This window comes from Lycorma delicatula, chromosome 1 (genome assembly GCF_047948215.1).
Source record: "Lycorma delicatula isolate Av1 chromosome 1, ASM4794821v1, whole genome shotgun sequence".
NCBI lineage: Eukaryota > Metazoa > Arthropoda > Insecta > Hemiptera > Fulgoridae > Lycorma > Lycorma delicatula.
In genome coordinates, this window is record NC_134455.1 from 41,928,749 (window position 1) to 41,947,436 (window position 18,688).

Genomic DNA, 18,688 nt, shown 5'->3' on the forward strand with positions numbered 1-18,688 from the left:
TCTAAATTTTTTTCTTTAAGTAATTCTCTACACTTGATATTAAACAGTTTTGAAACCATTTTCTTAATAAATCAGTGGTTACCTATGCCATTTTATTTGTAATAAATGAGCAAAGTTGTCTTATATTTTTTTTACTTAAATATAAATAAGATGAGAATTGAGGGATTTGTAAACTAGTAATGATTTTATTTCATGCTTGCCTGAAGGTTACTGCAAATAATTAGTTACCTGGTCTTTTGATACCTTGAAAACAGGTGCCATTTCTTTTTGTTTTTAGGGCTCTCCTCAATTCTTAAAACATGATAGTGTCAAACCATGTTGTATGAATTTCATGTTAAGTGTGGGGATGGAGGTTCACCTATATTTGTTATTTTATTATCAGAATTAAAAATTATTTGTTTTTGTGTAATTGATAATCTTTTGATCCCTTTTATATCATTTTCAAGTATTTTATTAGTTTAAGTAAAGATTTTATTTTTGTATACATTCTTGTATACATTAATTCTAATACATTTTGTTTTTAAAAGATGTTTAATTTTTGTTTCTGTAGCCTGTTAAACTTCGAACTGGAATAGTTGGCATTGAAAGAGGTATTCAAGAGAAACAGAAAGCGACTGATGACAACATTTCTGCTGCTTTTAAAGATTTAAATAGATTAATGATGATGGCAAATGATATGGTGCATATATCAAAAGCTATATCCACAAAGATCCGGGTAAACACATATTTCTTGGTGTTATTATTCTGTGCCTTTTATTCAAGGATAGTAGTTTGGACAGTGAATCTTAGCTTATCACTTTATTCTCTTCTATAATTTCCTTCCCATATCATCCTTTATCTATTTGTTGATTCCCACTTCGTGGTCATATATTTGTTGCCTCCACTTTCAACTTTCCGTTGCTTGTCTTTTCCTCTTCCCATTGTTGTAAATGCATCTTCAGTTTCCACATAAAATTTTCAAATTTCACATAAAAATTACAAATATTTAGGTATACACTAGTAAAGTACAATGTTATAATAAGAAATAGTACACAAGTTACAAATTTTAAATAATAAAGTACAGATGTAGTAATATACATAGTAAATAAGTGTAAAGTAAGCAAAATTACATTTTTTTATTCAATAAATGGAAAGGTGGTTAGGTATCTCATTAAAAATTTAATTCTTTGCATTGGGATACCATCACAAGAAAGAAAGGAACAGACATTGTGCCGGTGCTTAGGCTTAATGATTTGAACTAAATTACACCAATTATATTACGGCATGTCGTCAGTTTAATACAATATATAGCCATCATTAAAGTAGTCTTTAAAGCGTCTATTCTAAATTACTCTAACAGAAGAAATTATTTTAAACTAATCAAAAGAAGCTTAATACTTTCAAATTAGAACAACCAATGTTTAGGAGCTTTCAAAAATTTTTTCACTGTGAACAAAATGTAACATATGTAGGCAGTTGATTAAAAATTATGGGTGCATAACAAGTAAAAATGCCTGAATACTTCATTATTGGCTTGAATTTGAGGAACATGGTTTTGTAACTTTAATCTACAATATATTTCAATTACCCACTAAATGCCCACTCCTGATGTAAAACGTTATCAGTACTTTATACATATATAAATACTTAAAAGGAAGAATATTGAATTATAAAAAGAAAGGGAATATATATTTAGCTCTTTTAACCCTAACTATTAGCCTCACTACTTTTTTTGAGCTATGACAATTGATTTGACTTGGAGTAATAAGTAGCTTCCAGCAGAAAATCCTGTATTGAAGTTTTAAGTGAACAATGAAAGGTATAAAGTTCTTAACACACAAGGTGGTCATATAAAGATCTATCTCTCAAAGAAAAATTAATATGTATTTAGTTTTCAAGCTCAAAGTTTATTTATTAAAGGTAAACCATATTTTTAATGAATCAAGATCATATTGCATGTCTTTTTTTTATTGTTCAGAAGTTGTAGAGTTATAGCACAGAGCCTTATTATCAGCAAAACAACCCTTGAAAGAACCAGATCATAAGTTATTAATAAATAGTAAATAAAGGAATAGGTGCAAGGACAGACGCTTGGGGAACTCCATAAGTTACTGATCTAAAAGCACTGTACTGATATTTGAATTTTATACATTGAACTCTCCTGGTTAAGTAACTTCTAAGCCATTCCAAAGTTATTCCTCTTAAAACTGCTTCTGACAAATAAGACAGTAAAATATTATGGTCTACAGTATCAAATGCTTTAGTGATATCTATGAATATACCACCTACAGAATGTTTCTCATTTTGATCTTTATATATGTCAGAAAGAAATTTTAATAATGCATCATCTATTGATTTGCCTTCATTAAAACTGAAAAAAAAATTTATAAGCTCGAAAAAGCTTAAACGTTTTTTTCTCTACTATCATTTAGAAAACTGAAAGCAAGGATATCGGTCTATAATTATTTAAATCTAAAAAATTCTCCTTTTTGAACAAAGGTATGACTACTACAGATTTTAAGGTTGATGGAAATTTTCCACTTTCAAAACTCAGATTGATCAAAAAGACCAAAATTGTACTTAAATTATCCTTAACTTCTTTTATAGTAAATGCAGAAATACCATCAATTCCTGGGGCTTTATTAAACTTCAACCTTTTTATAATCAAAGCTACTTCTGCACACGTAGAAGAAAAATGAATTTTTGGAAAAGTAGTTTATACCTCTTTTCATCGCTACTAAAGAAGAGTCTAATTGTTTCTTTAAATCTTTTGTGATATTTACAAAGAAGTTATTGAATTCTTCTGCTATCATCTTTGGTTCTTCTGTAATAATCAAGGAATCATCTAATAAGCTTATTCTATCAAAACTTCATTTATTTACCCCCTTCCCTAATACACTATAGATTGTCTGCCATTTTTCCTTTGTATTATTTTTTAGTAAGTTTGAGTAGTAACTGTTTTTTCTACTTCAAATATTATTTTTTTTAGACATTTACTACATATAAGTTTTAAAATAACTCTGTAAATCTTTATCAAGTCTTTTTTTTACCTACCTTGTTTAATTTATTTCTGTATTGTTGCCTGCTACACAAGTTGTCTGTCATCCAAGATTTCAACACAGTTTGGTTTTTAACATACTGTTTAATTTTTATTGCCTTTTCTGCCTATGTCATCCTGAAGTCATTTAGCTTAAAGTTTCTTGCTTTGTTTATCCTCATGTCTCACAAGTTTTACGTTGATCCCAAAAGCATTGGACCTTCTTCCTCAGTTTGTGACAAATGTTGATTGAATTTCTTGTGATTTCCATGTCCAAAGCAGCAGTGATGGGTGTTACCACTTTGTCCTCATCTTTTTTGACAGCTTCTGGCATCCCATGAACCTCAGTGGTGTTGGATCTTGAGTACTGATCGTTTGCATTGACTTTGATTTTATTTTTAAGACCTACAATTTCCTGCTTAAGATTTTCAATCAGTGTTGTAAACATCTTATTTTTAACAGCTTAATTTTTCTTTTGATCATTTACCACACCTTGCAAGTATTCAAAGGATGTGTTCATTTCTTCCTCCATTCTTCTATTTTCTTTAGTTTCTTTTAGCATTAGGATAACCTGAGATAGATTGGCTCTTCCTTTCTTTACACCATTAGTAGCTTGTGTACTCTTTTCATCTCGATGTAGTGTAAAAGGGATGGCGCCAGATTTGATTTTCAGTAGAAATATAATCCAACTCCTCCTTAGTTATGTTAACGTACATGAGGTGGCAGCACTGTTTACAATTACTGCATTAAAATTTGTTACATGTCGAAACCGATTAATTACGTATTTTGAAAATACTTGGATATCTTAGTAAATTAACAGAAACAAATTACACAAAAAACAGTGGCAAATAAATTTGGATTATTAACACAGCAATTCCACAATATAGTGCACCAATATATCATTTATTGTGTAGCTCATCTAACTCATAACAAATCTGCATCATAAACTCATACTTACCTGCTCCATAAATCTAAATTGGAACAAATTATGTTTTATACAGTGTACACTTATTTCTTTTAGAACATTCTAATTTCTCTTCAGTTCTTTTAAATTTTATTTAAAGTTGTCTGCATTCTCTTTCATGTTTTTCATACTGTGCCAATCTACCTAATTTCAAAACTCTGATTCTTTCTTATATCGCTTATCTTCACTTACCCCGTTTTTATTGTTGTGTTTAACTGAAATCATTACCTTTTTTTTTCCAGTTTTTCCCATCCCACCTCTTTTTTGATTTTTATCTCTTTACAATACTTTCTCAAGTATGTATATTTCTCCCCTCCCAATTTACTTACAATTAACTTTTCCTTGAAATTGTATTCATTGTAATGCTAAGAAAAATATCTAAATGCTATTAAATCACTATCATATTCATATTCATAAATGCTTGCAGTGCTTTTGTGGTTGTGCGCCATAAAGCAGTATTTTAAACTTTGGTAATAATTCAAGTTGAAAAAACTTGTGATTCCCACAAGTTTTAATTATAATGCTTACACTCAAGCTTCATAATACTTGGTAAACGTAGGAAATGTTTTGTTTAAAAGTTCTCAGTTAAGTGTGATGAATAGCCATGGGCATTTTCATGAGTTTTGAAATTGTGCTACTTTTACCAGTCTGGTCTTTTGCATTGAACAGACTCACGAAGACAATGGAGAATTCTTAACAAGAATATGAGAGGAGGTCATAAAAGTGGTTCAATAATCATTACTATTCTATTTGGATACAAAAAAAAAAATTGTTGTGATCTGTTATTAGGTATTTATGTGCAACCAGGAAACACCAAATGAAATTCATTATAAAATTGAAGCAGTACCTGATATTATTTATTTATTTAATACCAGGTTACATATTAACAGCATAGTGACATGATGTCAACAGCACTCTGCAGAGATGCCAAGGAATCTGTTCATAGTCTGGCATGTATGTATAAATGTACCGGAAAATGATGTGGTCTTGAAAGACTCAGGCCGACCACTCCTGAAATGTGAGGTTAATTGAAACCCAACCACCGAAGAACACTGTTATCCACAGTTTAACATTCATATTAACGCAACTGCCTTTACAAAGATTCTATCTCAAAACTCTTGACTGTGATATCAACGTGAGATATGTGCGTGCAGCACGTGTGATATTGATGAAATACATTTTGTAATGGTCAAGTAGGTGTGATGTATGAATGTAGGAGTGGTTACTTATTTGTCAGTAGATCTTGTCTCACAATTCAAGAACATTGCATAAATTCTAGAACTATTTCCCTTATGGTATGATACTATCCTGAGAACAAATCCCCATTCGTGGTTTAAAGCATCCCACGAATTCACTGTCAAAAAATTTAAAACGTTGAACAGCTCTGGGAAAATTGCAATGATAGTTTTTTACATTTATGGTTTGTTTCTCTTGGATTTCAATCTTCATGATTAACAACTCATTCTATTCATATAAAGTTGCTGTAATTTATTATTTAATATATTTACAATTTTCATTTTTAAAGACACTGGTTTTGTTAGAAGATTATTATTATGGTCTCTTTCCTTTGTTCTAGGAGAGACAGGGAGATATAACTGAAGATGAAACTGTCAAATTTAAATCATATCTGTTAAGCCTCGGTATCGATGATCCAGTGACTCACAATTCATTTAACAATCAAAATGAGTTCTACCAGAGTCTCGCCAAATAGATAACAGATATCTGATATGATGGAACAGCCAATTGGTGTATGTCTACTAGATAGTTGTTTGAATTTATTAATTAGAGGGAATTTTTTTGTAATATTAAGATTTATTTCCGCTCTAGTACTATATATAAACAACTCTAAAAATCCTTGAGCATTCCAGTATTAATTATTAGGGATTTCTTTCTCCCCCTTTTATTTCCACATTTTTATTATTGTGGCAAATAAAACTCAAGGTCATAATGCATTTACCTATTCTTAAAATCAACATTCATAAAATTTGAAATCGACAAAACTTTCAATTAGAACAACTTGTTTGTTTTCCTCAGTAACATTATTACTGCTACAATAGTAATGTGCAAAAGCAGAGTTATAGAAAATAATAATAAAAGTATAAATAAGTAGATAATTCACTTAAAATGAGGGAGCTGCTTGTTTTTATTGAAAAAATTTATAGTGTTCATATTTTCCTGTTTTCCTTTCTTTCTCAAGAGGCCGCTCTCTCCTTATTCCCACACTATACAAATAGTATTTAGACTGTTATTAAGAATAGAGTAATCTCAGAATCTGATACACTTGGAACAGATATATTTTTAATTATTTTTGTCTTGCTGAATTAGCTTTCTATGTGTACTAGTGTCATTGATATATCAAGCCCTTGCTTTTGTATTTTTCAGAATCCTTTGTTTATTTTGACATATTTATGTTAAAAAAAAAATTTTCAAAAGGATTACGTAGTGTAAAAGGTTCTTTGGCATGTTGAAAGGAAAGGTAAACCTGTTTCTTAATCTGACATTTGTATAATTTAAAATTAATAATCTTGTTAAATAAAAAATAAGTATTTATTTATTAAATATCTAATAATAAGTAAATAATATTTAATGTAATTTCATTCTGAAATCTACTGTACCTGCCATATGAAACACATTTACTGTATATCTGAAATACTTATTAATTAGTTATAATTAAAATTATATGAGCATGTACTATGGTAATATAATATCAAGCTTGCAAACATGTAACTATGTGGAGCAAGCTCGTTAGATACTCTTGTCACTTTAACAAAAATCACTGTAATATTCTGATGCACATTATCAGAATAAATAAATTTAGTATTAGAGATTATTTATTGTATAGTTGATTGTTATTGTAGGAATTTATATAAAAATAAGAGGCATAAACCATTTAGGTTAAATGCAATATAAACCTAGTGTTGTGATTTTGTAGGTAAAATATGCATCTGAAATAAAACATTAAACACTGCGAAACAAAACGCTGCGAATACGTATACTCGTATATATTACGTAATTAGCAACCGGCAATCTGGCTGTGTTCCAAATTAAGACGAAACACTAAAGGTACAAATATTTGAACGACCAGAAAAAAAATTATAAATATTGTTTCAAAAAATGTAGAAAAGGTACACTCAACATTAGCTTATCTCGCACACAAGCGCATGCACACCTGAAATATAAATTTGCTATTTTCGTACAAAGACGCGCGTTAAAAATAAACTGAAAATAATATAATCGCTATTAATACTTTAAAAAATTTAACGTTCGAGTTAGACGGACAAATTTTTAAAACCGACCTTCACCGTTGTCAAAACTGTAAAATAAAAACACGTTAATACCACCGACCGATGAACGATCTATCTCTTATTGACAAACTTAAAATATAAAAAACGGAGCCGCTTAAAATTTATCTTGTATTGTACTTCGATAATTTAAAGTTATTTTAGTATACTTTAAGTAAATACGTACAATACAGTATAAACACAGAAAAATAATTTTAAAATCATCATTATAGACATTTATTTGCGACCAAAAAATTCATTATAATAATGAATTAAGTCCGTAGAAAAAAAAAATGTTCTAATGAACTTCCCGAAAACACCACACGCACGTCGGCGAATGTAAACAGGTCGTTTCAGCGCTACTGAAGCGCGCCTATCGATAGCAAATACGGATGCGCAGGAGACGCTCCCATTACTCGCGAAAAAAAATTAGAAAATTCAATACTAAATTGATTTTTTTTTCAGGAGTAAACCTAAATTTATTTCTACGATGTATTTTAACGATAGGAAATCGAAACAAATTTAACTTACTTTCTATAATTCTAATAAACGATTGTTCTAATAAATATACCCGATCGCGAGTTTTTAAATATAATTTTACGAAATATTAAAGAAAATATACAGACTGAGATTTGTCCGACAATCAGAACCCGTTTTGGAATTTTCTAAAATACAAAAAATATAAATGTTTAATGTCTGTTTGAAGAGCATTAAACGAATCCGAAACGGTTTTTAAAAATCACAAGTAGGCGACCTAAAAAATGCATCTGAAATAAAACATTAGATTTGCTAGAATTCAATTAGGAAAAGGGAAAAATAGTTTGGTGTCATTAGAGGTTTATCATTCTCTAAATCGAGACTGGGATATATTTGCTGAAAACTTTTCAGATTGTTTAGATAGGCTTACTGAAAAATATAATAGAGATTTAATATAATAGGGAGATTTTATTGTAGGAATTAACAAAAATGTTTGAATATTTAAAGAATTTTACAATATTGTTCCCTCAGAATTATAGTTTACAATTATAATACAGTTACAAGCATATGTAGTACAATAATAGATTTTATTTTAGTAAATTTAACTCTGTGAATTCTTATAGGAAATAACAGAATTGTTATGTCATAATTTTGAGAACTGGATCCCAACAAGCTAGTGGAAGTAGAAATTAGGCAGAAATAGGTAAATTGCTCTATTATCAAAGAGAATAAGTTTAATAAGCTTAAAAATGTTTACTTACATTACATAAAAGAAACAGAAGTAGAAAAATATCAAGAAATGACTGGATATCTAATGACTTATTCAGTGTTTCAGAATAATTTATGGACTTCTATATTTAATAGGAAGAAGTCACCATCATTTTCTAGATAAACAAAGATATAACAAAATTATGCGAAGTAAGCAACAAGAGGAAAGTGGCTAAAAATAAATTAATTTTTAAGTGTCATCAAAACATACTCAGCGGTGTGGAAAATAAAAATGAGGAAATAGATACTGAGAATTCAGTAAACAGTGGCTGTAAAAAATGGTGAATTTGTAATGAAAATTATCATCTAGTTGGGAAATTCACAGTATTTGATATTTTCAAATAACATCAATTAAAGTTGTAAAGTAAAATAAGGGAATAGTATGCAACAAAAATTCTCTCAAATTATTCTAACATGGCCTCAGAACTAGACACAAATGAAATAGATTTAGTTATCAGGTGCTAAAAATGGGTAGTTAAAAATATAGGATATAAACAATAGCCCCATTATTAGTAGATTTAATTAATGATTTGCTAGAACCTGTAGTATTTTCTACATAATTAAAAATAATCGCAACCTTTAATTAATTACTAAAATTAAATTGCTAAAGTTTTTCTAATTGAAAAATATTCTTACTGGACTGAAGAATTAATTTTGTACTCTTCCTAACAAGGATGTAGTTTTAGGTTTAAATTAGATTTACATTAAACTTTAGGCTCACTCAGTACCTAGTGACAAGGAATGCATGTAAAAAAATACAAAATTATGTGCCTACTTTCTTGATGGAAAAAATGTTATTAAGTTTGTTTTTGTATTTTCTTAGGAAGTCGGTGGCATAATGTCTCTTACTGATGTATATTGTCATGTAAATAGAGCAAGAGGATTAGAGTTGTTGAGCCCTGAGGATCTTTTGGCTGCTTGCCAGTTGCTCAATCATTTAAAACTTCCAATACGATTTAGACAATTTGACAGTGGTGTAAAGGTTCTTCAGATTGAAGCACACACTGACAAAGCTATCGTCACTTCTACTGCTGAATTGGTGTGGTTTACTTTCTTATTTTTTCTTGTGTCTTTCTTAAAACTGTTTGCAACTGTAATTAGAGGTTTAAACATTTTTTTTATTTTTACTTTCGTGTACAAAGTAAAGGAGAAAGTATTGATCACGAAAAGTTTTGGTTTTTAGATTTCAACGGAAATAACCATTTTTACTAGTTTTGGCGTGATGTCTGTACGTACCTATGTATCTTGCGTAACTCAAAAACGATTAGCCGTAGTGTTGAAATTTTATATTTAGGACTGTTGTAACATCGAGTTGTGCACCTCCCCTTGTGATTGCAATTGACTGGGCCAAAAATGTGTATAGTCAGACTTCCAAATGAAGCGGGTTTTCAATTCTGAAACATTTGTATTTTGGACTTTTTCTTAACTGGAGTAATAAGCCCTTGTTGAGAGCTTTTCAATAATATATCATAAGTGGTACTTATTTTAATTTGTTCCTGAGTTATAGCCAAATAAAATTTTAATTAATGAAATATTTGTTTTTTTCAAGAGGAAAGTACATTGGTTCGAATCAGACTTTACATACATATATATTTTTTAACTTTAAATATATTAATTGTTTAACACCTCTGATTGTTTAAACATTTTAACAATAAATAATAACAACACAAAAAAAAATGAAAAAAAGAATCAATAGTTATTAGTGAAATAAAATTTACCTTAAAATTTTACAGATTGAAAGACTTATTGAAAATTCACAAACTAGTAACAAGTGTTATAAATTCAGAATAAATATACAAAGACAAAAATCCTACAGCTTTATACTCATTTTAAGCCCAGTAAAAACATGTTAAAAATGTAAACTAAAAATTTAGTAAGCTTTTTCAATTTTGTTTTTATTTTCATTGAATTTAATCATATATATTGTATTTTTTTTTTTTATAATCAAAAACAAACTTGAACAACTCAAGTACAGAATTACAAAGTAAATAAAATGACACTTAACCTTATTTTTTCTTTTCTTTATTCCAATAGTACTTTCGTGGTATCCCACATCATCAGTTGTATATAAATTACATAAAAAATGGTTTTTAAATATAAAAAAGTACAATATATTGGTACACAGGAATATGATGGGTCTTATAAATATTGACTTTAGGGGAAAAAAATATATATATATTTTTTTCTAATTGTAGCTGTCTGCATTTTTATATAACAAAAATGAAGGTAATTTTATCCCTTGATAAAATATTCCGGAGGTAAACTAGTCCCCTGTTTGGATGTCTGGGTGGCGACTACTAAGAAAGGAGTCACCAGAAAATTAAAAAATATCATTCTATGAAGCAGAGCGTGGAATGTTAGAAGTCTGAAAAAGGTTGGTAGGTTAGAAAATTTAAAGAGTGAAATAGATAGAATAAATTTAGATGTATTAGAAATTAGCGAGGTTCGGTGGGAAGAAGAAAACGACTTTTGGTCAGGTGATTTTAGAATAATTAACTCAGTTTCAAATAATGGGTAGGCAGGAGCAGTTTTCGTAATGAACAAGAAGATAGTGAAGAAAGTAGAGTATTTCGAAATGCATAGTGATAGAATTATTGTAATAAGGATAAAATCAAAACCTAAACCGACAATGATTGTTAGTGTTTACTTATCTGGGAACAGTTTTTTCTGAGTGTGGGAGAAAGGTTAATGAAATAAGTAAAAGAGTTCTGAAGGAAAGTGGATTTTATCAGAGAGTAAGAAGACTGATATGGAACAAGGAAGTACCTTTGCAAGAGTACCTTTGTAAGAGAATTATGTATGAAGCATAATTTGTACCAATTCTTACCTATGCGGCAGAAAGATAGAGCGTCAAGTATGGGCATGCTAGAGAAGACAAGAAGGGAAAGGGGTAAGGAACAGTATGATTAGAGAGGAACTGAAATTGGGAAGTCTTGTTGAGTCAACTGGAAGATCAAAGAAAGCTCAGGTTGTTTGGACATATTGAAAAGATGGATAAGGAAAGATTACCAAACAGGATGATGCATGCAGAGGGAACAGTTAGAAGACCAAGAACAAAATGGTTTTATACGGTAATGGAGAAATTTTGTAGAAGGCCCAACCTGTGGAAACTTGGATTAAAGGGAACTGAAAACGATGGTAATCCATCATTTGGTGGTGTAGTCCACAAAAATGTGGTCAGTACTACTACGCATATCATTATTATTTACATATCATATTATCATAGCTTTTATTCCTACACTTATTTTTAGGTACTAAAAAAATATAAAAATAATTTATGTTTCTTTCTAGCTTTTCTGAATGTAAATAAACATTTTATACTGTCTAATTATCCAAATCGTATGTTGAAAATCACCATCAGTTATTGAGAATTCTTTACTATTGTATTCTACATATAAAAACCACCATTGCCAAGTTTTCTGTTACAAATCTACATCAACTACCTTAGAAAATGTGACAATAAGAAAATAATTATTTTACACATGTATAATAACAGAGTAGTCTCAAAAAATGTTAAAAGTGTTCGTTTTTGCCTTTTGGCAATCAGAGTATTATGATGTGACAAAACTTGATCAATCGGTATAAAATATTTGTAATAAAAGCAGATACAACTAAAAGCTTTTTTTTATGTCAGTTGTGAAACTCTAATGAAGAATTACCTTCATGATGTTACAAAAAATAGATTTTTCTTTATTACATTGTAATTGGGCTTTAGAAGTTATGGCATTTTTTATTATACATTTGTTTTATCACGTACTCATATTAAACAAGTCTATTATTCACTACAGCCTTTCAATTAGAATTACGAGTTCTTTTCTTCATTAGACCTACATATGAATTAACAGAGACAGAACAATTTTTTTATTTTAACTGAAAAAAGTATTAACAAATTTAAAAAAAAAAGTTTATTAAATTCTTTTTGTTAACAAATATATATTTAATTAACTAAAGGTACTTTCTTTTATAATTATAATTATTAAAATGTAAACTAAACATATTCATCACAGCTTCATTTGTCATCAAATCACACCTCAGTAGATCACATCTAGAGTTATAACTCAGGACCTAGTCTCACTACAGGTGACACCTTGGCAGTCAACCATGAAAAGTCTTTTAAGGCATACTCCACCGGCTGAACCAAGCACCACCAGAGTTCAGAGAAGGGGTAGCATTTGGATGCAGTCCAGATATCAGAGAAGGCAGCATTTGGATGCAGTGGGTGCCACTTAGAAGATAACATGCGATTGGAAGCATTGGAATGCCCCAACACTAAACACATGAACAAAGGTATACCTGGGAAGTGAGTGGTGAAAAATGCCCCACAGTTTGGGACAGCCTTTTTAGTCAGCCCCAAGATAATAAACTCCATACAAAAATTCAAGTTACAATCCCCAAGAATCTCAACACTCATCCTAAAAGAATAAATCCACACTATAATAAATGTTCATAAACCCACTAGTAATAATGTCGTGTGTAAACAGCTTGTCTATCTTAGCCTTTCTTTTTCCACCTTCAGCCTTTCTCACCTCTTCTAACACCGCACTCCGAGCTCTTGGCCTGTCTTCTCAGTCAAGGTCCTCATAGTTGACCTTATATCCACCACTCATCCTCAGATACTGCACGCCAACTACAGACTCCACCGCATACTTGGTCGAGAGCCCAGCAGCTCCAACAGCACTGGGCAACTGGCGTAGGCCAGTTGCCACTCCTGAGCTCATCCACGCAAATTCTCTAATCGCCTCTGTCTGCCTTCTGCACATCCTTCTTATATCCCGCATTCTCATACACGAGATCATGCTTCATCGTAATTTCATCATAATATATCCACAGGTTTCTCATTATCTACTAGGTTGCTCTGGTCCAAGGTAATTATGCCCAGGGAACATAAAACTGGGCATTTTCTTCAATGAATAATGCTCAGAGGAAGCAATATATGTGATATGTTTACAAAAAAAAGAGTAGTTGGCTGTGAAGAAAATTTAAAAAGAAAGAAAGGAAGATTCTAGAACCGATTACAGTAAATGAAGAATAAAAATATAAACAATAAAATTGAAAGGTTAACTACACTCAAGAAAAGAAGTTCACATTAAAAGAAGTATCAATAAAGATAGAATAGTGAAAAAAATATGGGCTATTTTGAAAAAATAAAACAAAAACAAAGTTGAGAGACACGGAAAAGAAAAATACCAAAATTGAAGACGTAGAAAATAAGATTATAGAGACATGATAAACACTTACCTTTAGAATGAATAAATACTCTATTAAATCATTAATATTTCAATTATAGTGAAATTATTGGACATCTTGACTGACACAGATGGGTGTGCACCAAATGAAATTTCTGTACTAAGAAATTACTTTGAATGGATATGTTTCTGGCAGATTTTAATTTAAATTATATGATAATTTTATTTATCTATGGTACAAAAAGAATACTACCATGAAATTCTGCGAGAATGAATTCAATATAAACCAGAACACTATGGATGACAAATTCATATTTACATGAGGTTTGTGAAGATGTCATATTATTCATAATCCACAAGAAATTGGAGGATCCAATATCCACATCAAGATCAAGGAATCTTGTTTTTCAAGATGTAAATAAACCGAGGTCATGTATTACCAAATTAATTGGTATTCAGTAGAATATGTAGGAGGGAACAAGCCAATCTTCTTTGGTACTTTTTGAAGGTAAATTGATCGATGTCTACATTACTGCCATTAATAATGGAACATGTTGCATCTGGAACGATTATAATAAATGATAAGTGGAGGAGACCGTATCAAAAATTAGGAAGTCATTATGTATACCAAACAGTGGTTAATCACTGCCTGCTGACCCTGTTAAACTTGCTCATATTCAGTTGGTTGAAATTATGTGGACCACAGTTAAGAACTGAAATAAGAAGTGCTGGGGAATACACTTCATCATGATTGAATGATATTTTTGTGAATATGTGGGATAAGAAATATCCAAAATCAAACTAAAGTGAACAAATATTGCATATTATTCTGCTGATAATGCTACTGCAGTAAGGTATTTTTAATGTGTAATTTTGTTTTATTTTTAATAAAAAAATTGAATTTGAAATGTTTTTATTATTTCTAAATAAAAAAAAAAACTAACACTGATTAAAAATAACTTGTTAACAAATAACAAAAAAGATTCAAATAATGATTCGTTACAAAAAAGAACAGTGTATCACAGATTTCATCATCACCTAATTCTGCAGAATGTTAAACTGAGATCAGAATTATGATATCAATTTATGTAATATCTGATTCATCTTTATCTCTTATTATTGATTTAATCATATTTGTGCTTAAACTTGTACAGGAAAATATGGTGTAGAAATTTTATAAAAATTCTTCATTTTAAAAAATGCTAGTTGTGGAATTTAAATACACACCTCTCAAATGAAAGGGTAATACTCTACCAGTCTTCCAAAGAGATCAGCTGTCACAAACAAGATTTACAACGTTTTGATATTTGATTTACAAGTAAAAATCACAATAATTTTGATGTTTAATTTTTATATTCATTACAATTATCTATCTACCTTTCTTAGCTTTTCAACATGTGATTTGATTATGACAAAGCTAAGAAAGGTAGATAATTACATTAATAATAAAGTATTTAATTGATACTAATATAAAAAAATTATGATGACCTTAGTAGAAAAAAAAAATTAATAAAAATTTTAACTTTAATGTTCAATCATTAAAAGATCAAAAACCACACAATAAAGCATATTTGATTGTGATTATCAATATTTATATGCAATAGCATCATTTAAACATTTACCAGTAGCAATCACAATAAAATACCATCACCTCGATTTTAATTAACTCATTTGTTTTGCATTGTAATATATGATGTTATCAATGTAGAAACTTGAAAAAGAAAATTTGAAGTTCACCTAAGAAAAATTTTACATTAAATACAACTTCACAACCAAGATCATTTGACAAAATAGCAAAAAAAGTATTCTATGTAACCAGAAGCTAATTAAATATTAATGAGTTAATTGAGATAATTATTGACCGCACGCTAAAATATTCTAGTTAAGTAATGTTTTAATCAAATAAATAAAATTCTTTTAACTTAAAAACTTTCATTCTCATCCATGAACTCAACCCTGTATAACATACATGCTAAATTTTCAGATAATTATTCCATTTCCTTTTCCACTTAAAAATGAATTTCTTAATACTCAACTGCTCTATATATATCAGTTAAATGAAAATATGGGATCTTTAAATTGTATATGAATAATGTATCGTACATAAAATTGTATTGAAATACTATAACAAAATTAAATTACAGTAAATTAAATACAGTAAACCTTTAGATATTTTTAAATTTTATACGAAATACATATTTTTTATGTAAAAAAAAATGTATAAATTTCAGTGCTCTAGTAAAATAAATAAAGTAGATAAAATTCTATCATTTACTATGAAAAAAGTTACATAAAAACATTCCTTCTTTTTCAGCTACCTTATCTGTACCATATGCTCTTTGGTGATGTATTACAAATACAATGTTAACATAACTGCTATGTAAAGGATGACCTCCTATTGGTGCGCATACAATAATCTTTGGATGAGCTATATGAAAAAATAAAAAGAATAAAAAACTAGTTCTAATTATAAAAATGAGACTGATAAAAGTAATACTTTTCCTGAAATAACAAATAAATGATTATTCTTAATAAAAATTAATTCAAGACTATAAAAAAATGATATCTAGCGACATCTTAGGAAAATTAATAATACTAAATGAAGTATTTTAATGTTAAAAATAAGGGTAAACAAATAAATATTGTAAATACATAACTGCAATGTAATCAATTAAAATAGGATAAAATTTGCATACATTGAAGTAATACAATGATTTTTTATAATAAAGTTAATGGTTAAAATAATATTAAAATCAATTACTTCTAAAAAAAAAAAAATATTGCCATACATTAAATTAACAAAACAAAAAAATATTGAGATTTAAATATAAATAAAATAATTAATACTACAATATAATAAAAATAATTGATTTATAAATACAGAAAGAAAAATGAAATTAATATAACATAGGAAACAGAATCCACCATTGGTATTCATGACTGTATTTTAACACATTTTTCATTTTATTAATAATTCCTACAGCTAATTATCTCCAATTAACCTGGAAAAAAGAAATCACCTATAAAAAAAAAACTGAACAACATCAAGGAAAAAATATAGATTTGGTACTAGTTTCATATATCGATAATAGAGTAGGTGTATATCATATAAATAAAATTCCTGATCCATCACACAGTGACAAAAGTGCACAAAATCTAAATACACTAAAACACTGTCAATAAGATTTTTTAATTCCCTGCTAGTGTATAAAAATGTACATGACTGATGCAGTTTTTATCTTCTATTTCTCTAGGAAAGGTACTTTAGGAAAGTTAAGTGTAACATACAGCAAAGCACAGTACCTAAAGAGAAGAAAATAATGATGCTAGTGGTCTACAGCATTGACCACCAGTATGAATAAAAAATTCCAAAACTTTTAAATAATTTTAAAACTTTATTTAAGACGTTAAATAAAGGTGTAGTACGAATTAAAGAAACATTGTTAGTGCAGGAACTTGCAAGTCTTTCAGAAGCAGATAGTGTTACTGTACAATCTCAATAACAAACACATAGTATTTCAAATACTGCAAGGTTAAAAAAAATCAAAAACTACAGCTGTATTTTCTATGGAACTATTTCTCTCAGTTTCTTTTCTTTAATATCTATAAGATAAGTATTTTCTTCAGAAAACATTTTCTTGGAAAACCTAAGCATTATATTGAACTTTCAATTAGCGATTGAAATCTTAGAAGTTTAAAAACGAATAGTAGGGTAGATAATTAAAAATGGGAAATGAAAATCATAAAATTGGGTAGTTTAGAAACAAAGAAGGTAACAAGGAAAATAGAATCTTTGATTACTAATTAGATTATAGAATATTAACATAGATCTAAATAACTTCTCCAAAAGAAGTTGAATAGATGTATGAGAAATTGATGATATAGTCAATATATAAAATGTGATAAAAATCTAATAACAATGGAGGGGGGGCTGGAATGCCATAATAGTAAAGTGAGGCAAACAAATCAACGATCACTGACTAGACCAAAGACTGAAAGAGAAACTAAGTTTGCAGAAATTTGTATGTAAATGAGTAATTGTAAAAACTCAACAAAAAATAAAAAATAAATAAAAATATGTAAAATTATAGTAGGATAAAATTAAAATGGGTGAGACCAAGAGATGTTTAGAGACATCAGATGAATTGCATAAGGTTATCCAGAGATTCCAAAATTATTGTTATTATGGACCAGCAAGAGACATTGTGCTGACTACAAATTAGTAAAGATGGATACATGATGAATTGAAAAAAAAATGAAGAGATAGACAAAAAAAGAATTACATGAATTAAAACCTAATTGTGCTAAATGTTTCTTGAGCCACACTAACGAACTGTTTTCTGACCTACATTTACATCAACTTCTCTTCTTATTTTTTGACTATAGAATTATCTTCAGAGAGATTGCCGTGGAATTTGGAATCAGCATGTAAATATATATATATATATATATATATATATATATATATATAGGTTGTATTACAATGTTCTGCTGGGACTTTCATAACCTATTCTACTCATGAAAATAATGTAAATACTTCTGATAAATATATGTCCTAAATGCTTTGTTTGCGAGTTATGCTAGTGAAAAACTTTGCTCGGATTTCAGCTATAATGGTGAAATGAGATTGAATTGAAGTTTTAGGATGTTAATTAAGGAGTCAAATCAGTAATTTCTTATAGTTTTTGACATGGAAAATCAAATAAAATAGATTCCAGTACCTTATATGCAGTTGATTTTGAGAAATCTGGGGTGAAAACCAATAAATTATAGTAAAAACTCCTTTTTTTTTATATTTGACATACAGTAACTTTGTTTAAATGGGTAATAAATGAAAAACTTTTAAACAAAATTTTTTGACAATTTAATTTTGAACAAAATGGTTTAAGAAATGTTAGATAAAACAAAGAAAAGTTAGAAAAATTAAAATTTTATTTAGAAACAGTGAACTAAACTAAACTGCATTATACATACCAGTTAATAATAAAAGTTGAAA

General features: G+C 28.9%; 1 pseudogene; it reads left to right on the forward strand.

Moving 5' to 3' along the window:
* Nucleotides 1-16,186, forward strand: part of LOC142317558 (vacuolar protein-sorting-associated protein 36-like) — a 28,502-nt pseudogene extending 12,316 nt beyond the window's left edge.
* Nucleotides 16,187-18,688: the final 2,502 nt, after the last annotated feature.